This window comes from Chrysochloris asiatica, unplaced genomic scaffold (genome assembly GCF_000296735.1).
Source record: "Chrysochloris asiatica unplaced genomic scaffold, ChrAsi1.0 scaffold00047, whole genome shotgun sequence".
NCBI classification, from domain to species: domain Eukaryota; kingdom Metazoa; phylum Chordata; class Mammalia; order Afrosoricida; family Chrysochloridae; genus Chrysochloris; species Chrysochloris asiatica.
In genome coordinates, this window is record NW_006408565.1 from 8,275,788 (window position 1) to 8,295,865 (window position 20,078).

Sequence of the window (20,078 nt, forward strand, 5' to 3'; positions counted from 1 at the left end):
AGAAGAAACATCTTCAAAGAAAGATCAGTTGGAAAAACCCCAAAACAAAAATGGCAGTATGATTAGCTACTACAAAAATAAGCAAGTTTGGGGGGTATGGGGGAAGGATAGCAGGATATACCCTTTGGTTGGTTGATGATGCATGGAGGGAATTATAACCATGGCAATGAGACGATATACGATAGAATGAATGTAAAACTAAAGTTCTCCCATGTAAACTATCACATAATTCACAATAAAACATTTAAGAAAAAAAAAAAAAATAAGCAAGTTGTTCACTGGGAAGCCATCAAGGCAAGTAATCAAGTCCCTCCAGGACAAACTCCCTTCTAAGACTGAAACTCAAAGGGAACACATAAGCAGGCATGTAAGCTTGCTGGTGACCACATTGGTCTACTGGTGAGTGGAAGAGGGGGAAAGGCAGCAATGAAGAAATGAGCTGAGTTCAACCATGTTCCACAGACTCCCGTTGACCTGGAGATGAGAGAGAGAAGAGGAAGGGCTGGTTGGTCAAAAGTGTGATGAGACCTGGTGACACCTGAGCCCATGGACAAGGACACAGCCACAGAGGGCTAGAGCTGAGAGTGAAGCATTCAGCTGATATGAAGTGAGTGGAGACATACAAGAACATCTAAATTGCAGACAGTCCCCATTTGACCTAGCCTCCATGGCTTGATAATCAGAACATGACTAGGGGAAGATTAAAAAAAAATTTGTTTGTGTGTGCGTGTGTGTGTAAAGGAAATGAGGGTAAATTGCTACTATTTGATGAACTTGACCTACACTCATGGATGTAGTAGTTCAAAATATCAACACATCAAGTATCAATGTTATCCCTGCTGTGTACAGGGTAGATAAGGACAAGCAACTTAGACACTGGCTACCTAAAATGAGGGGGCCATAAAGCATGAAGTGACTGGCTTAGAAGTTTTCAAGAGGGAGTTTATTTTAAGAGTGTGTGGGGAAGACAGAGTCCCTACTCAATACTTTTCAGCTTGTCTAGACGGGTCTGGTGAAAAGAGATGGGGATAAGATTCTTATGATTCAATAGTAATTGTTATCATGACTAATTGAGACTGTTCACTATTGTAAAAGTAGAAGTTTTATAACAAAAATGGGAGAGTAGTTAATCTTCCAGTCCAGAAACAGAGGACCCTAGGACCATCAACGGAGAAGAGCACAAGCAGAATGCGGGACCCTATCGAGAGAAGCAATGACACCAGAGATGGAGGCAGAGATAGGGACATGGAGAGAGGGAGCAGCTGAGGACTCTAGATTCATGGAAAGACAGGGAGTGAGAGCTGGTGGCCAGGAGGCAGGCTTGCAGAATGTGCCCTTTGGTGGTTTAAATTTTATGTATGCCTGAGTGTTTAAAAAAAGAGAGAGCTAATATGAATATAGAGAAAAACTGTTAACTGATGGTACATTGAAAGGGATTATAATCATTGTAATGGAAAAAAAAAAAAAAAGAAAAAAACAACATAAAAGATGACTATACACATGGACCTCAGCAATGGAATAATGGAATATACATAAATCAAATTGAGTACATATGTGGAAAGAGATGGTGGAAAAGCTCCATGCTATCAACATAAACAAGTCCAGAGGCAGACTGTAGAACTGACAATACTTACATGCAAGTTCAGTCTGAAGCTGGAGAAAATTAAAACAAGTCACAAGAGCCAAAATATGACCTTGAACATATCCTACCTGAATTTAGAGATCATCTCAAGACCAGATTTGATGAATTAGACTCTAATAACCAAAGATCAAAAGTTGTGGGATGACATCAAAAACATCACACAGGAAGAAAGCAAAAGGTCATTAAGAAGATAAGAAACAAGGAAAATATCAAAATGGATGTCAGAATAAACTCTGAAACTTACTCTCTATTGTAGAGATGCTAAAGCAAATGGAAGAAATGAGGTAAAAGAGCTGAACAGAACATTTCAAAGGTCAGCTCAAGAAGACAAAGTCAAGTATTATAACGAAATGTACATGGAGCTGGAGTTAGATAATCAAAAGGGAAGAACATGTTCAGCAAGTTCCAAGCTGAGGGAACTAAAGAAAAAAAAAACTCAAGCCTTGACTTGAAATAATAAAGGATTTTATGGGCAAAATGTTGAATGATGCAGAAAGCATCAAAAGAAAATGGAAGGAATACATGGAGTCACTGCACCAAAAAGAATTCATCAATGTTCAACCATTTCAAAAGATAGTAGACGATCATAAACCAATGGTACTGAAGGAAGAAGTCCAAGCTGCACTGAAGGCAGTGGTGAAAAACAAAGCTCCAGGAGTTGGACTACAAATTGAAATCTTTTGACAAACTGATGAAGCACTGGAGGCACTCACTCATCTATGCCAAGACATTTGGAAGAGTAGCTGCTGAAGTTTGGGGGTACATAATTGGTGTAGGCTCACCCATATGCCTCATGAACCACCAGTGTGGCTTAGGGGCCCTGCCAGGCAGTGTTTCCTAAGGATTCCTTCCAGCAAGAGGGAGGACAGGAAGGCAGAGATGTGGGACTGATGGTGCTGACTGCTTTGCCTTTGGGTCTCCCATTCTGCTCATGCTCGTCTCCCTTGATGTTCTTAGGGTTCTCTGTTCCTGGAATGTAAGATTAACTACTCCCCCTATATGTTAACATATCTTCTACCTTTACAATTGTAATAATCACAATTAGTCATGATAACAATTACTATTAAATAAAAAGAATCATATCCCCATCTCCTTTCACCAGACCCATCTAGACAAGCTGGAAATTATTCAATGGGAATTCTACCTTTCCTTGCTCACTCTGTAATTAAACTCCCTCTTGAACACTTGTAACCCAGCCACTTTGTGCCTTTATACTTTATAGCCTCCTCATTTTAGGTAGCCAATGTCTGAGTTGCCCGTCCCTATCAATCCTGTGTACTGAGGGGATATGCTTGATCCTTGATTTGAAGACTCCTTCCCTCTTGGTTGGTATTTTGTGCTACTACATCTAAAGTTAAGGTCAAGTTCATCAAATTGTAGCAATATACACTTATTTCTTGTATCAAAATTTCTTTGTCTTCCTCTAGTTGAGTTCTGATCATCAAGCCATCCAAGCTAGGTCAAATGGGTACTATCTGCAAGTTTGGGTATTCTTGTGCATCTCACCTCACTTCATATTGGCTGGACAGTTGTTTACTTCCAGCTCTAGCCTTGTAGTTAGGTCAGTGTCCATGGGCTCAGGGATTCTCAAGCCTCCCCAAACTTTGGTGCAAGGTCATTTTTGCTGTCTATAAATGGGGACTCCAGAACCAGTGGGAGCATAAAGCTCTTCTTAAAATTGAAAGTGTTTATGTTCGAGAGTTCTGGTGTGGTGCTATGGGCTAATGCACTGGATTGCAAGGTTGCTTTGAACCACAAGGTCCGTGGTTGAAATTCACTAGCCTGCTCCTTGGAAACCCTATACAGGGTTGAGTATGAATCAGAAGTGACTCAATGGCACTTTACTCACCAGCTGCTCCTCGGAAACCTTATACATACAGGGTCGCTATAAATAGGAACCAACTTGATGGCACTTAACAACAACAACAATGCTCGAGATGAAACTGAATTCTATTTACGTAATAGGTGTGCTTATGTGTACAAAGCAAAGAACAACACAGTGACTCCTGGTAGCAAACCTAACCAAACCAGAGTAATCTGGGGAAAGGTAGCTCAGGCCCATGGAAACAATGGAATGGTTCATGCTAAATTCTGAAGCCACTGGACACAGAATCTATGTGATGCTGTTTTCCTTAAAGGTTTAAACTTACTGAAAAGTTGTTGTTGTTAAGTGCTATTGACCCTTAAAAAAAAAAAAAAAATCAAAATCAATCCACAATTTTACTGAAAGTAAATGAATAAAATTCTGAATTTATTTAAAAAAAAAAAAAAAGAAGAAATTTGGAAGACAGCTACCTGACCAAACGATGGGAAGAGAGCTGCATTTGTGCTTATTCCAAAGAAAGGTAACCCAACGGAAAGCAGAAATTATCAAGCAAGATGATTAATATACACACAAGTAAAATTTTGCTGAAGAGAATTATAAAATAGCTGCAACAGTACATTGACAGGGAACTGCCATAAATTCAAGCAGGATTCAGACAAGGACATGGAACTAGGGATAACACTGCTGATATCAGATGGATCTTGGCTGAAAGCAGACAATACCAGAAAGATGTTTATTTGTACTTTGACTATGCAAAGGCTTTTGCCTTTGTGAATTAAGGGCAAAGAAGGAGTATTTCAGAACACTTAGTTGTGCTCACGAGGAACGTGTACACTGACCAAAAGGCAGTTGCTTGAACAGAACAAGGGGATACTGAATGGTTTAACATCAGAGTTGCATCCTTTCTCCATACTTATTCAATTTATACACTGTGCAAATAATTTGAAAAACTGGATTACATGAAGAAGAATGTGGTATCAGGGTTGGGAGAGGAGTTGTTAACAACCTGCGATATACATATGACACAACCCTTCTGGAGTAATGAATAGCCTGTGAAATACAGATGATATAATCTTGCTGAAAGCTAAGTGGACTTGAAATACTTACTGAAGATCAAAGACTACAATCTTCAGTATTGACTGTACTTCAATGAAAAGAAAATGAAAATCCTCATAACCGGACCATTAAAGACATCATGATCCATGGAGAAAAGATTGAAGTTGTTAAAAGATTTCAACCTGCTTGGATCTACAATAAAAGCTCACAGAAGCAGCAGTCAAGAAATCAAATGGAATGCATTGCAGTAAGCAAAAGACCTCTTTAAAGTGTTCAAGAACAAAGGATTCAGTTTGAGGACTAAGGTGCCCAAGTGATGGTATTTTCAATTGTCTTGTATGCATGTGAAAGTTGGACAATGAACAAGATTAAGACCATAGAGGAATTGATGCTTTTCAATTACGGTGTTGGCGAAGAATATTGGAAGTACCATGGGCTGCTAGAAGAGTAAACTAATCTGTTTTAGAAGGACAGCCAGAATGCTTCTTGAAGCGAGAATAGTGATACTTGGTCTCTTGTACTTTAGTCATGCTGTCAGGAAGGACCAGTTCCTGGAGAAAGACATCATGCTTGGTAAAGTAGAGGGTCAGTAAAGAGAGGAAGACCCCTAATAAGATGGACTGACACAGTGGCAGCAACAATGGGCTCAAACGTAACAACTGTGAAGATGGCATAGGAGAGGCCAGTGTTTCATTCTATTGTGGATGAGGTCAACAACACTTAACAACAATGTAGCATAGTGACACTATATAAGTTATCTAAAACTGTGTATCTTTATGTAAGCCAACTGCCTCATCTTTCTCTCTCACAGCAGCTGGCAGATTTGAACCACTGACTTGGCAGTTAGCAGCGTAATGCCTAGTCCATAGTGCCACCAGAGCTCCTTATGTCGTTTTTAAGGGTTTGAGTTGGTTCCAAATCACAGTGGTCTTGTATAGGGTTTTCAAGGAGTGGCTGGTGGGCTTAGACCACTGAACTTGCGGTTAGAAGTCTACTGCTTATCCCACAGTACCTCATGAAGATTCCAGAGCTTCTTATAGTATATTGTAAGTATTATAGATTTACTCTGTGCCTGGTACCATATTAAGCACATTACAAAACACAAAGTGGTTATTTTAGGTTTAGTAGGTAAGCTGTAAATATAGAATGACAATTCATTAGAGTTGTAAAGTTTCTTTAATAATGACTTTTTAAACATTTTACCTGCTTTTAAAAAAAAATTGTTGCTGTTGTTGTTGTTGTTAAGTGTCGCTGAGTTGGTTCCGACTCATAACGACCTTGTATAGGGCTTCCAAGAGGCAGTTGGTAGGTTTGAACTGCTGCCCTAGAGGATCAAACTAACCTTGCAGTCCGTGCATTATTATTTTTTAATATACAGAACTAAAAAGAAGTAACACAAAGCCCTTAACCCTACAACTCAGATAAAATCCCTGTTTACATTAAAAAAAAAAAAAAAAAAAAAATAAGGAAAACAAACGGCTTCTAACTGATGCTACATGGAGGGAATTAAAAGATAATAGAATTTTTCTACAAACTTTTTCAAGTTCCTTTATACATCACTGGAAAATGCAAATCATACAGAAAGATAAAACATGGTAAGGGAAATACATCCATACTCTTAATGTTAAATTTGATAATTAATTTTATAATTATAAGGTATGGTGCTGTGGGTTAATGCGTCAGACTGCAAAGTCGTTTGAACTGCAAGATCGGTGGTTCAAGCTCACCAGCTGCTCCTCGGAAACCCTATACAGGGTCGCTATGGGTCGGAACCGACTTGACGGCACTTCACAACAACAACAACATGCAGTATATAAGACATATTGATTGATAAGGACTCAGTACCCAGAACTAAATCCATATGGAAGTCATTCTACACATTTAGTCAAGCTATCACACTGTTCTGGTGTGGCACTGTAGGATAATCATTGGACTGAAAACCACAAGGTCAGCAGTTCAAACCTACCAGCTGCTCCTCGAAAACCCTATGTAGGGTAGCTATGAGTTGGAACTGACTCAACAACACTTACAATCACACTTACGATTTTCATGGAATAAGTGGTACTCAAAAATAATAAAAAATGGTGAGAAAATGTGGGAAACAGTTCAAAAATTAGCATTACTATCTTTCAAGGCTTGCATTACTACTTTTTTTACCCCTGTAGCAATTTATGCTTGCTTCCTATATAAAACTTCTTAATGTTCCTTTAGTTGAGTTCTGATCAGTAAGCCATCCAAGCTAGGTCAAATGGGTATTATCTGCAAGTTTGGGCATTCCTGTGTGTCTCCCCCCACTTTAGACCAGCTGGCCGCTTCACTCTAAGCTCTAGCCCCTAGTAGCTAGCTAGGTCAGTGTCCAGGGGCTTACAAGTTCTCAAGTCTCCATAAACTCAGACCAGCCAGTCCTTTGTTGTCTCCCTCTCATCTCAAGGTTGATGGGTGTCTATGGAACATGGTCGTAGAGCAAGGTGGTCACCAGCAAGCTTACAATCCTGCTTGTGTATTCCCTTTGAGTTTCTGTCTTGAAAGGGGGTTTATCCTGATGAGCTGATGTTTCTTGCCTTGATGACTCCCAGGTGAACAGTTTGCTACATCCTTGTAACAGCCAAACAGTCTGAGGTTTTTGTTGTTATTGTTGTGCCTGGTCTTTCTTTCACGAAAAGCGTTGGTCTGTATGTCCTTTCAAGTGGGAATATCCCACTTCAGAAGGTTCTGGGTAAGCCCTGGATTTCTTTGTAGAGTAAGGGCCCATACTCTACAAAGGCTTAACAAGAAGCTTATGTCACTGGGAAAATTCTAGTACACTTCTTTTAGGTATTCTAATCATTTATAGACTGAAGAAGGGCTTATAAGCTTTCTGTAATTTATTTCCCAATATTCCTTTCTATCCCACTTAAATGTCTATTTTATATAATAGTAGGCAGGGGAAACCAATTATCTACAAGACAGTCAAGCTCCTTAACATTATTTCCCCTCCTTTACCCATTCAGACAGTATCTTGGTCCCTGTATCAGAGCCCTGTTGTTTCAGGGTTGCGTTTACATCACTATTTACCTCTATCCCATGTAGCCCATGCATACTTCCCCTAAGTCTTCCCATACCTTCTTTGTTCATCTACCCCCCTCCCAATTTTTGTGTATTGCCTTCCCCATCACCAGAACCATCATATGTCTATCCCCTAACCTGAGCCTTACTGTCCCCCTACCTCCCACCCCTGGTAACCATCAAAAATGTTTTAGTACGGAAATCTTTTCTTAAAGCTGTCACAATAATGGCCGTATGCAATATTTGTCCTTTTGTGACTAATTTCACTCAGCATGTCCTAAGGTTCATCCATGTTATAGGGTGTTTTGCAGCTTCATCATTATTCTTCAAAGTAGCATAGTATTCCATTGCGTATATGTAGCAAAGTTTGTTTATCTATCCTTCCATTGATAAGCACTTAGGCTGCCTCCATCTTTTTGCTGTTGTGAATAGTACTGTGATAAATATTGGTGTGCATATATCTACTTATGTTCTGGCTTGTATTTCTTGTGGATATATACCAAATAAACGAACTGGTAGATTGTAAATTATTTCTATTTCCAACTTTCTGAGGAAGTGCCATACCGTTTTTGTGGTTGAACCATTTTACAGTCCCACCAGCAATACTGGAATGTCCCAGTCTTTCCATACCGTTAATTGTCCTCACCAGCGTTTATTGTTCTCTGCTTTTTTGAACTTTGCTGTTATTGCTGGTATGAGATGATCTCATTGTTTTGATTTACATCTCTCTAAAGGCTAATGATAGTGACCATTTCTTCACATGCTTCTTGGCTGCCTGAATGTCTTCCTTGGTGAAGTGTCTGTTTATGTCCTGTGTCCATTTTTTAATTGGGTTATTTGTCTTTTTCTTGTAGAGGTGTTGTGGTGGTGGCTGTGTGCCGTGGAGTTGATTCCGACTCATTGCAATCCTGTACAGGATTTCTGAGGCTGTAAATCTTTACGGGAGCAGAATGCCTCATCTTTCTCCCATGGAACAGCTAGTAGTTTTGAACTGCTGACCTTGTGGTTCACAGTCTGATTCGTAACTACTACACTACCAGAGCTCCTTGTGCTCTGTATTAGAGCCCTTAAATTTGTCCTTACTTTTGCATTGATAGTCTTTATTATTCTGGGATTTATAATTAGGTCTTTAATACTTGTTGAGTTAATTTTTGTATATGGTGTGAAATATGGGTCTTGTTTCATTTTTTTGCAAATCAATTTTCAGTTTTGCCAGCACCACTTGTTGAAGAGATGATCTATTCCCCACTTAATGTATTTTGGCCCTTTATCAAAGATCAGTTGACTGCATGTGGACAGATTAATTTCTGGGTTCTCAATTCTGTGCCATTGATCTATGTACCTTTCATGTACATGTATGTACCAATATCAGGCTGTTTTGACCAATGTGGCCATGTAGTAAGTTTTGAAATCAGCGAGTTATAGGCCTTCAACTTTGCTTTTCTTCTTAAGCAGTGCTTTGTTTATCTGAGGATTCTTTCAATATTCTCCTCCAACACCATGACTCAAATGTATTAATTCTTCTACAGTCTTCCTTATTCACATCCAACTTTTGCAGGCATATGAGGTTATTGAAAATATCATGGCTTGCGTTAGGAGCACTTCAGTCCTCACACTGACATTTTTGCTCTTATACACTTTAAAAGTGGTCTTGTGTAGCAGATTTGCTTAATGCAATATGTCTTTTGATTTTTTACTGCTTCTTCCATGAGAGTTGATGGTTAATCTAAACAAAATAAAGTCTTTGACAACTTTAATCTATTCTCCATTTATATGGATGTTACTTATTGGTCCAGTGGTAGGGAATTTTGTTTTCTTTACATTGAGGTGCAACCCATACCGAAGACTGTGGTCTTTGACTTCATCAACATTTTAAGTCCTCTTCACTTTCAGCAAGCAAGGTTGTGTCATCTGCATTTGCAGGTTGTTAATGAGTCTTCCTCCAATCCTGATGCCACATTTTCCTTCAAATAATCCAGTTTTTCAGATTATTTGCTCAGCATACAGACTGACTAAGAATGGTGAAAGATTACAACCTTGAAGCCACCTTTCCTAATTTTAAACCATTCGGTGTTTCCTTGTTCTGTTCGAACAACTGCCTCTTGGTCTAGATAAAGGTGCCTCATGAGCATAATTCAGTCTTCTGGAATACTCATACTCCACAATGTTGTTCATAGCTTGTCATGATCCACACAGTTGAAAACCTTTGCATATGCAACGAAGCACAAGGTGAACATCTTTCTGGTGTTCTCTACTTTCCTCCAAGATTCGTGTGATGTCAGCAATGATATCTCTTGTTCCACAACTTCTTGTGAATCTGGCTTGAACCTCTGGAAGTTCTCTGTCAATGTATAGTTGCAGCCATTTCTGTAACACCTTTAGTAAAACTTTACTTGCATGGAATATCAAAGATATTGTCTGATGATTTCCACATTCTGTTGGGTCACCTCTCTTTGGAATGGGCACAAACACAGATCTCTTCTAGTCAGTTGGCCAGGTACTTGTCTTCCAAAATTTGAAGACATAAAAATTAGCACAGATGAGTGAGTGCCTCTAGTGCTGCATAAGTTTGTTAAAATATTTCCATTTGTATTCCATCTATTCCCAGTGCCTTGTTCTTTGCCAGTGACTTCAATGAACTTTGGACCTCTTCCTTCAGGATCATTGGCTCCTGATCATATGCTAACTCTTGAGATGGTCGATCATCGAACATTTCTTTTTGGTTCAGTGACTCTATGTATTCCTTCCATCTTCTTTCGATGCTTTCTGTATCATTCAATGTTTTGCCCATAGAATCCTTTAATACTGGAGGTTTGAATTTTTTCTTTAGCTCCCTCAGTTTGAGAAATGCTGAGCCTGTTCTTCCCTTTTGGATTTCTAACTCCAGGTCTTCGCACATTTTATGGTAATATTTGGCAGTGTCTTCTCATGCTGACCTTTGAAATTTTCTGTTTAGCTCTTATACCTCCTCACTTCTTCCATTTGCTTTTGCATCTCTATGTTGGCGAGCAAGTTTCAGAGTTTCTTCTGATATTCATTTCGGTGTTTTCCTTCTTTCTTGTCTTTTTAATGACCTTTTGCTTTCTTCCTGTATGATGTTCTTAATGTCATCCCATAACTCTTCTGGTCTTTGGTCTTTAGTGTTTAATGCATTAAATCTATTCTTCAGATGTTTTTCTAAATTCAGGTGTGATATATTCAAGATATTTTGGCTGTAGAATTGGTTTAATTTTCTTCAGCTTCAGCCTGAATTTCCATATGAGCAATTGATGGTCTGTTCCACAGTCTGCCCTGGGCCTTGTTTTGGCTGATGATATGGAGCTTTCCCACCATCTCTTTCCACAGATGTTGTCAATTTTATTTCTGTGTATTCTATCTGGTGAAGTTCATGTGTATAGTCATCTTTAACATTGTTTAAAAAAAGGTATTTGCAATGAAGAAGTCATTGGTCTTGCAAAATTCTGTTACGCTATCTCCAGCATCATTTCTATTACCAAAACCACATGTTCAAACTACTGAGCCTTCGTCTTTCTTTCCAACCTTTGCAACCCAGTCCCCAGTAATTAGCAATATATCTTGATTGCATGTTTGATCATTTTTCTTTCGTATATATGCTTTTAATTATGTTGAGGAATTTCCCTTCAATTCCTACTTTGTTGAGTGTTTTTATCAGGAATAGATGTCGGAGTTTGTCAAATGCTTTTTGCACATCAATCAATATGATCATGTGGTTCTTTTACTTTTTTCAAAAATTTATATGGTAGATCATGTTGATTGTTTTTCTAATATACATTACAACTTTCATGGCTCATTTTTTTTTTCTACTGACAATTACATGCCATCTGTATTTCTACTGACAAAAATTTCTACTGCCAATTTTTGTACTGAATTACATGCCATCTGTATTCTTCAAGTTTATTGAAATTAGTATTCTGGGACTCTATTCTCTTAGAATTTTCAATTCTATCTTATGCAGAAAAATTTAAACTACAGGAGCAAAACAACAGGGTTTAAGTTCATTCATTCAACAAATAAGTATTGAGTGATGTTGTTGTTATTAAGTTCCTTTAAGTTAGTTCTGACTCAGTGACCCTGTATAAGGCTTCTGAGAAGCACCTGGTGGATTTGAACTGCCAACCTTGCAGTTTTAACAAATCTTGCATCCAGTGCTTATCCTACAGCGCCACACCAGGATTCCATTAAGTGATAGTCCCTGTATTTACAATAATGTAATATTAAATTTCTATAAGAAAGCACAGGAAAGAAATGAAACTAACATTTTTGGCCTCATTTAATTCCAGTGGAATTTAACTCCCACACCATGTTAAGGATTGCAAAACTAATTAAGTTCATATATTGTCTTTCATTCTTAAAGAGGAGGGAGGGAAGGGATGTGTTGTTGACATATTTTGAACTTGAAGTGCTATCAATGTAATATCACAAAATTTCCCCTATAATCTTGAAAGTAAAGATTAAATATAAAGCCTTAGCAAATGTCCTTGAACAGTTAGAAAATAAAACCCCTTTGTAATATAGCAATTATTTATAAAATTCAGGTACAGAGTAGAAAATAATTGACTTTATTTGTTTAGGATACATTTTCTGTTTTCGACCTCAACTAATTGTTGCTTTTATTTCCTGCATGATAGAAAGTAATCTAAAGGAGATAATTATCTTTCTAAATCTGTTCCCAGAGTATCATGCATATGAACCAAGCCTTTTCAACTTTGAGTTACATCCAAGAGTCACATTAATAACCACATCACTAAATAATCATTTTATTAAACACACACCAAAAATTATTTTTCAACAAATTTTGTCTACTTCTGTAAAAGCAAGGGTATACAAAAACCTAATGAAGCAGTCAAAATATTTAAAATATTTGCAGAAGGAAATTAGTATACAGACTCTCCCCCTCAACAACAACAAAAAAACCTTTAAGACATCACAATTCAGCACTTTAAAATAAATAATGGGCCAGTGTTTCAGTACCATTTACCATGGGGAGAGGAGCTGTTAATCCAAAAGCAACTGAGAAGAAAGGAAAAAAGAAAGCAGGAATTGGCCATTTTTAAGAGTAATGGGGTGTGACGTATCATAATTCCACAAATTTGTACCCTTGTATTCTCTGGACTCTTCCTAACCCCAGAATTTATGTACAACGTTGTCATCAATGTGACTATTTTAGCAGTTCAAACCCACCAATTGCTCCTTGGAAACCCTATACAGGGTCGTTATGAGTCAGAACAGACTCAACAGTACTTAACAACAACAGTAGCATTCACAAGTACAAATTAATACTTACTTTGTAGTTTTTCTAGATATGCTTGAAAGTAAGTTGGTATGACATGGCAAGGGAAGAGGTTGTCCTAAAATAAGGAAGGCTTGGAAAAAGTTATTTGATTCCTCACTTCCCCACTCCATGATTTTGAATATTTGCTCCATACTAACTCTAGCAGAATTCTGGAAGCCAGGTTCCTAGAAGTTCCCAGGTGGTGCAAATGATTAACACATTCAGCTGCGTCATTAAAATCTTTATAAGAAACTGCTAATTTTTTTTTAAGATAGTTTTATCATTTTATACTCTCACCAGCAATGTGGGAGCGCTTACTCCACATTCTTGCCAACTAGTGTCACTGATCTTAAAATCTAGCCATTCTAATTTGTGGTTAAGTGGCATTTCACTTTGATTTTAATTTGTATTTCCTTATTGATTCATATAGCGTCCCTTGAGAAGCTTCTAGTCAAGACATTGCTCATATTTTTATTGGGTTGTTTGCTTTTAAAAACCTTGAGTTGAAAAGGTTCTTTATATACTCAGTAAGTCCTTTGTCAGACATATATTTTGCAAACATTTTCTTCCTGGCTGTGGTTAATTTATTCTAAAATTATATCTTTGATGATCTTTTTCATTTTAATGAAGTCTGTTTTAGTTTTCTAGTGCTACTATAAGAGAAATGGAGTTCTGGTGTGGCATTGTAGGATAAGCACTGAACTGCTAACTGCAATGTCACTGGTTCAAACCTACTAGCCTCTCTTCAGAAATCCTAAAAAGGGTCGCTATGAATTGGAGCTGAGCACTTAATCCTAACAACAGGAGAAATACTACATATGGGTGTGGCTTTAATAAATAGAAATGTATTTTCTCAGTTAAGAAGTTAGAAGCCAGAATTCAGACCACTAGCTCTAGGGGAAGGCTTTTTCCTCTCTGTTGGCTCTGAGGGAAAGGCCATTGTCTCTTTTTAGCTTCTGTTCCTAGTTCATGAGGTGTGGCAACTTGCTTCCTCCATCTGTGCTTTCTTGCTTCTGTGTCTAATCTGCTTTTTGAGATCTTAAGTGTTTGGTTTAAAACACACCCTACAAAGAGAGCCCACTCCCAAATGGGAATGAATCCACATATATAATAGCAAGCCAAACCTACTGTGGAATCAATTTCAACTTATAAGGATCCTGAAGGATAGAGCAGAGTTTCCCCATAGGATTTTCAAAACTACACATTGTTGTTGTTGTTAAGTGCTGTGGAGTTGGTTCCAACTCACAGCAACCCTTATGGTCTAGTGCTTTATTCCACAGCGCCATACCAGGACTCCTCACATTCTTGTTGTTAAGTGCTGTAGAGTTGGTTCCGACCCAAGGCGACCCTGGGTAGGGTTTCCAAGGAGTGAGTTCGAACAGCTGAACTTGCATTTCAAACCAACCTTGAGGTTGAATGCTTATCCTATGATGCCACACCAGGACTCCCATATTACATTGTTATTGTGAAGTGCCTTGAGTTGGTTCTAACTCATAGAGAGACCCTGTGAGTGGCTGGTGAGCTTGAACCACTGACCTTTTGGTTCAAACTGACCCTTGTAGTCCAATGCATTAACCCGCAGTGCCACACGCAAATGTAAAAGACATCTTCAAAGTGTTAAAAAGCAAAGATGTCACTTTGAGGACCAAGGTAGTTCTGATCCAAGCCACTGTCTTTACAACTGTCTCATAAGCATTCAAAAGCTAGACAATGAATAAAGAAGACTAAAGAAAAATTAGCATGTTTGGATTATAGTGTTGGCAAAAATACTGACAACACCATGAACTGCCAAAAGAATGAAAAAACCTGTGTTGAAAGAAGTACAGCCAGAATGCTCCTTAGAAGTTAGGATGGCAAGACTTTATCTGATCTACTTTGGATATATTATCAGGTGGGACCAGTTGCTGGAGAAGGAAATCATACTTGGTAGAGGGTCAGCAAAAAGAGGAAGCCCCTCACTGAGCTGGAATGACACAGTGGCTACAACAATGGGCTCAATCATAGCAACAATTGTTAAGGATGGCTTCATTATGCATAAGGTCACTATGAGTCTACAATTTTCCACTTAACTTTTCAACACCAAACTCTGTTCTCTGGCATCTCAAGCTAATAAGGCAGTGGGTTTCCAGTAGCACTATGAACTGGAGAATGTTTTTAGACAAAGGCCTCAAACAAAAAAAAAACATTTCACTTTCCCTTTTTCAAGGCCATGTTTTCATTTTTGTTTCTGCTTTTGGTCACTTTCTACCGATGTTTACAAATATTTGTTTTTTGTTCTTTTTTATGATTCTTGTCTATATAAAAGCTACTCCACTATTATTGTAAGTCAGAACTTAATAATATAAATAATTAAGATATTTAAGTGGCAAATCTATACAGAAAAGCAAGGGAATGATTAACACAGAAGTCAGGAGGGGAAGAGGTAAAAGAGAGGAAGATGTGATTAATGAGGGAAGACAAAAGATTTGCTCTAAGGTCTATTTCTTAAACTGCTGGTTGGTTCAAAAGTTCAAAGGGTGTTCTTTTTTCCCCTCCAAAGAGTTTTCTTTTTATTATAAATCTTTAAATTGTACATATGGAATCCCTGGGTTGCGCAAACGGTTAAACACTGACTAGTAACCCAAAGGTTGGTGGTTCAAACCCACCCAGAAGCACCTTGACCTGGCAATTTCAAAATCATTTTCTTGAAAACCCTATGGAGCAATATTACTCTGTACACATGGGGTCACCTTGAACGGGATCGACTCCATGGCAACTAACAACAAAGATTGTACATGTTTTATATATACTTCTCGACATATGTTTTGGAGTACCTGGGTGGTATCAACAGCATATACACTTGGCTGATAACCAAAAGGTTGAAAGTCGGAATTTAATCAGTGGCACCTTGGAAGGAAGGACTGGCTATCTACTTCTGGAAAATCAGCCACTGGAAGAAAGCTCTATGGAGCACAGTTCTACTCTGACATACATGGGGTTGATAGGAGATGGAGTGAAGGCAAGTAGTCACATACATTTTACAAAACAATTTATGAAAAATAATTAACTTATATCTTGACCTTTTGGCATAATAACATATTTGATACATCTTGATAAATACTTTCAGCTTGATCAGACCTCCTTATAAATACAAATCTTTCCCAAACTAAGCTCCCAGTTCATCATTCTCTTAGGTTCCTACCCCTTCAACTACCTGGCTTCCTTTAAGTGAACCAGTTCCACAACTAAATCTGTTTTTGCACGACTTCTTCCCAACTTTGTTAGGTCTGGTTTTCTTACCCTCACCCCATCTATTCATCTAAGGAAAAAGCTAAAAACCTTTGGTCTATCTCACTGAAATATGATGGGTAAAAATTTTGCAGTTTCTTTCTATTCATTTTGCCTTTAGAATTATTTTCTTTGTTAAATGGCAGTGAGTGAACCATAACCCAGTAAACCAAATTCCTGTTACATGCATACTTTGTAAGTCAAAAGAAAACCAGTAAATATTACTATTGTGTGTCGCTGAGTCAATTCCAACTCACAGTGACCTGTAATAGGCTTTCCAAGGAGTGGCTGGTGGGTTTGAATCACCATTCTTGTGGTTAGTAGTCTAGAACTTATCCTACAGTTCCACAGTTATACCAGAGTAAATAAAGTATTGCTACTAGGGTTTCGGTTCATACATGCATGGATTTATTTCAAACAAAATGTATTTAAACATGTCTCTGTGATCAGTGGATGACTGCAGACAAGTACTCAGTACTCGCAGCAATACACTTGTCTTAGTCTCATTGTTGTGTTGTTGTGAAGTGCTGTCGAGTTGATTCCAACCCATAGCAACCCTGTATAGGGTTTCCAAGGAACAGCTGGTGAGCTTGAACCACCGACCTTGCAGTTCAAAAGGCTTTGCAGTCTTGCCCATCGACCCAGAGTGTCACACCAGGACTCCTTAGTCTTAACACTGTTGTTGTTAAGTGCCGTCAAGTCAGTTCCGACCCACAGCGATCCTGTATAGGGTTTCCAAGGAGCAGCTGGTGAGCTTGAACTACCAACCTTGCAGTTCAAACAGCTTTAGCAGTCTAGAGCATTAACCCACAGCGCCACACCAAAACTCCCTTAGTCTCATTAGGGTGCCTTAAAAAAGAGATACTTTTTATGTTACGGGAAAAAAAAAAAAATTGAGACCAGGACTAATATCAAATTTTTAGCAAACATGAAGTAGACATCTTCCCAAATCACTGAAACTTTACAACAAGTGTAGTGGGATGCTGCTCCCCATAAAACAACAGTTTTTAGATGGTTCAAGCATTTTAAGAAAGGTTAAGAAGATCTCAAAGATGAGTCAAGAGAAGGAAGACCATCAACCTTGAAGATTGAAGAAATTGTGGCTGAAGTTCAGGAAGAAGACCACAAAAGAACCATTAATGTGATATCTACTGAATGTCTCATGGTTGGGCATGGTTGGGATGTCACATGGCTAAGCATTTTCAATTTTAAGTGAACATCTTGGGCTCAACAAGTTTTTGGCTCAATGGGTACCAAAAGCACTGCACAAAGAAAGATCAGCTAGCTCAAAGCACTGATCTTCCTATAAGTTTCTTAAGCAAGATCCAAGCTAGTGAAGACAATTTTATCTAACAAATAGTAACTAGGAATAAGTCTGGGATTTGCCAATACAATTTAGAGAGCAAGGTACATTCAAAATGGTGACTTCCAAGGGAATCTGTTGGGCCAGGTTAAATTCAAGGCAGGGATGTATGCATAGAAAGTTATGGTGACTGTTTTGGGAAGCTTCAAAGGGGTAATACTGATAGATTTTCTTGAAGGACAAAGATGATCATAGGGTCTTTATCAGTGAGTTTAAAGAAAATTGAAAATTGCATTGGTCAGAAAAATGCCAGGAAAACTGCACTGAAGAATTTTTTTTTTCTTTCTACCACAATAATAAGGTTCCTGTTCATTCTTTGAAAATAGCAAGGGCTGTGGTAAGAGAATTTTGTTGGGAAACCTTACCCCCATCCATCCTATAGTACTGATCTTACTGTTTTAGACATCTTTTTGTTTCATAAACTCAAAGAACATTGAAAAGGAACACAATGTGAGTCCCTCGAGGATGCCAAACTGTCATTTGATGCAGTGTAAATCAAAGAGCACAAAATTCTTTGGGGAAAGGTTGTTGTTGTTAGATGCCGTCAGTTGGTTGCAACCCATAGCGACCCTATATACAACAGAACAAAACATCACTAGGTCCTACCCCTTCCTCACAACTGTTGCTACACTTGTGTCTATTACTGCTGTCACTGTGCCAAGCTATCTACTTTGGGGTCTCCCGCTTTTTCACTGACTCTCCACTTTGCCAAACATGATGTCCTTCTCCAGGGATTGGTCCCTTCCTGATAATATGTCTGAAGCATGACAGACAAAATCTGGTCACCTCGGCTTCTAAGGAGTATTCTGGTTGTACTTCTTCTAACACAAATTTATTTGTGAGGAAAGGTTAGAGAGATGGAACCATTCTTCAGAAGTGTACACACCTAGACGGAGAACATGCTGAAAACACTGCTTCACACTTTGATATTTTTGTTCAATAAATGTTTCTATGATTTTGAAATACTTTTTGACTTACTCTTGTAGTAGGAAGAAAAGAGACAGAGAGGGCAGGCTGCAAAACATAAAACTGTGAAGCATTTCCATTTTATCTCTAAGCTCCAAATTATGAAGGAAAATGTTAATCTAAAAAGTCCAAAATTTTATTTATTTATTTTAAACTTTTTATTGTGAACTGAGTGAAGGTTTACAAAGCAGATGATCAGTTTTACATTCAGCACATCATATACTTTGCTTCACTACAATAACTGTAATGCCCTCCATGGACAATCAGTTAACAGTATTTTCCTCATTCACTTTAACATTTCATGCTTCCATGTGTCTCCTGCTAATTTTATCTTTCCTCTACCAATCTCCCTCTTGTTGTATATTTCCTGTCCTGTGACCCATGTTAATGTGGGTCTATTCTCTGGCCCGTGAACTACTTTCTGAATTATTTACTGAATCTTCCCCTTTAACCACCACAGATTGCTTCTTTTATCAAGAAAACCTCTTTACAACATTGATCTCAACAATTTTTGTCCTTAATTTCACTCAGCATACTGTCATTTAGGTTCATACATGTTATGAGCTGTTTCACAGATTCTTCCTTATTCAATGTTGTGTAGTATTCTATTGTGTGTATATATCAACATTTGTTTAATTATTCTTCTGTTGTTTCCATCTTTTTGAGGTGTATATTGAAGGATCCTGTTTTCTAATCCATTCTGCTCTGTCTCTTGACTGGTGCATTTAATCCATGTATATATTCAGTGTTATTATCAATAGGTATAAACTGATTGCTGTTGTTTTACTGTGTATTTTGTGTGTGTGGTGCTGCTGGTTTTGTGTTCCCCCTAATTTTCTGCACTGAGTTCACTTTGTGGGTTTTCTTTTCATTTTCATTTCTGTTGTAATAATGTTTACTAAATCTTTCTGATTTTCTGCCTTTTTTTTTTTTTTCTTTCTATTATTTTGACATATATGTTTATTAATTTTCAGGGTAAATTACAAATTACCCTGTAATTTGTTAAATTAAAAAATTCAAAATTTCAAAAATAAAAGAGAAACTCAGCTAACAGACACAGAACACAAATTTTTGTGAATTTCGGTAAACAATCAAAAGCATATTTCAATTTGTGTTTCAACTAACCACTTGGGCGAGCATAATTTTCACAGCAACTATCACTTTGGTATTCTCCAGTAAATTTGAGTTATGTTCACTTTAACTTAAAGTTTAATTAATTTAATAACTGAATTAGTTAATAATAAATTAAAGTTATACTTAAATAGGGTACAGTACTAAGAGAGAAAAGGAAATATTCTAGTAAAAGATCTTTGGAGTTGTCATGCTTTACTCTAGTTTATCACATGATCACACGAGCATGTTCTTTAAAACTTGTTGCCAATTTACTAAATACTTCATTAGTAAAAATCACATCAAGAATTAAGACTATAAATTTACGAATAAATCAGTGACTGCCATCTAGTGTTCAAATGAAGACTCTCATTGATGAACTAAGATATACTAATAAACTCTTTCAGAAAGAAAAGTCAAAGTCCAAAAGAAGCCATCTAAAATTATAAGGGGAAATTCTTCTCAAAGCCAAGACAAAAGTTATTTATTGTTGTTGTTGTTGTTAACTGCA